Below are 2,364 nucleotides of genomic sequence, written 5' to 3'. Positions count from 1 at the left end.
CCCCATGAGAGAAAAGCAGCCACAACAACCACCAAATGCAGCACTTCTGGAGCCTCAACCAGCATCTGGTGGGTAACAACAGCTCAAGGGTTTGTGCTTGAATCCTGCATTAAACCTGAGAGGCTGAGGGAGGGAACACAACCAGGGAAGGGCTGGGGGCAGGATCCAAACCAGGACCAGGATTCAAAGCAGGACCAGGATCCAAAGCAGGACCAGGATCCAAACCAGGTGCAGGATCCAAACCAGGTGCAGGATCCAAAGCAGGACCAGGATCCAAAGCAGGACCAGGATCCAAACCAGGTGCAGGATCCAAACCAGGACCAGGATCCAAACCAGGACCAGGATCCAAACCAGGAGCTGATCCAAACCAGGATCATCCCCCATGGTTGTGCTCCCACAGCCCAAATGGTCCCAGCCCCCATTCCAGGGATGACACAGGATTTATTTTGGTCAAAACTTTACATTTTGGAAGATTGTTATTACTGCTGGATACCTGCTGGAAACACAGGGATGGTTGTGCCTGCTCTGCTGGATGTGGGGAGGAGAGCTGGAGAGGGACTGGGGACAAGGATGGAGGGACAGGAGCCAGGGAATGGCTCCCACTGCCAGGGGGCAGGAATGGATGGGAGATTGGGAACTGGGAATTCCTGGCTGGGCTGGGATTGCCAGAGCAGCTGTGGCTGCCCCTGGATCCCTGGCAGTGCCCAAGGCCAGGCTGGATGGGGCTGGGAGCAGCCTGGGACAGTGGGAGGTGTCCCTGCCATGGCAGGGGGATGGATAAGGATGGGTTTTAACCTTCCAACCCAACCCATTCTGGGATGACCAGGGCAAACTGGAGATGTGCCAGATGCTCTCCAAGCCCAGCTTAACCCCCTCAAGCTCAACCCAAGTCACAGCTGCCAGGGCCAGGGTGGAAGTCAGGGAGGCAGATCCCTGGGATCCCTTGGGATCTGCTGTGTCAGGAGTGGTGATGCACATCTGTGATGAGCACACGGACACCTCCCTGCAGGCTTCTCCCTCCAGATGGTCACAGATTTCCAGTCATGCTCTGAAATTTAGGTTTTTTTTCTCTGCACAGTATTTTGCTTCCATGGGAATAGTGCGAGCTCATCCCACCCCAAAATGTTGCCTTTTAGGTACAACCCAAAAAGGGCTTTTCCAGGAACAAAGGATTTGACCCCCTCCAAACCAGTAACACGTGGGTGGACACAGCAGGACCAGTTCAGAGGCACAGTCCTGCCAGGGGAGCCAGAAACCATCAGTACAGTGCATTTTGATTTGAGATTGTATTAAAATATGCCCTACCAAGAAAGTGCTCTAAGAATAGAACTGAATAGGAAAAAACCCAGGGTTTTTATTAAAATACATTGTACCAAGGAAAGGTTCTAATAATAGACCTGAATGGGAGAAAGGCACAGCTTGGAACTGCTGTGGATGGCAAAGCCACCCCTCTCCAAGCCAGACTTAGCTGAAATTCCCCAAACCTCAGGGAAGTGATGCTGAAATTCAGGCAGAACATCCTCCCCGCTCGCTCGTTAGCTGCTCATTAGCATATTTTACATTAGCATATGGCCAGGGCCTGAACCGAAGTCCTCTGGTATTTGCCAACGAGAGAGCTGCATGTGGCACTGAGTCACACCCCGGGCTGGTCGGGGCTGGAAAGGACCTTGAAGCTCATCCTGTTCCACCCCCTGCCACGGGCAGCGACACCTTCCACCAGAACAGAAATCATCGTGCTTAAAAAATGCCATCAAACGGGGGAAACTGCACAGATTCCTCATGAAAGCACACATGAGATCAGTTAAATATAGCCCAGGCAGGCTCCTCACACAAGACAATAAAACATTCCCAGTGTCTCTCTTTAGCATCTTGAAACGCTGCCTGCTGCATCCATGGCAAAATCCAAATGGTTTTCCAGGACTGGGTTTTGATTTCCATGATCCTCCCCCCTGCATCTCCTCATTCCACCCCTCTCTGTGATGCCTACGCTGCTCCACCCGCTCCTTTATTACCATGAGAATCACACTTCCACTCCTCCCTTCCACAACGTTCTGTATCCTTGGAGCAGGCTGATTTTAGGTCCAAAGCTGTTCCATCTTCTCTTCACCTTCCACTCCCTCCCCAGAGCCCTTCCCCAGCAGCTCCTTGCTGCTGGATGTTCCCTCTGCTGCGGTGGAGGAGTTCAGATCCCAGCCCAGACACTTCTCATGGATAATTCCCAGGGCTGCTCACAGCATTCCTCTAAATCCCCCCTTACCCTGCAGAAATATCAATATTACATCTGTATTTTACACAGGGTGAGCAGCAGCATCCTTCACTTCCTTCAGAAATATCTTCCCAATTCCTTTATTTCCCTGCTCACTT

Source organism: Fringilla coelebs, assembly GCF_963513975.1.
Source record: "Fringilla coelebs genome assembly, chromosome: 7".
Taxonomy (NCBI): Eukaryota; Metazoa; Chordata; class Aves; order Passeriformes; family Fringillidae; genus Fringilla; species Fringilla coelebs.
The sequence above is the reverse complement of the archived record's forward strand: the minus strand, read 5'-3'. Positions refer to the sequence as shown.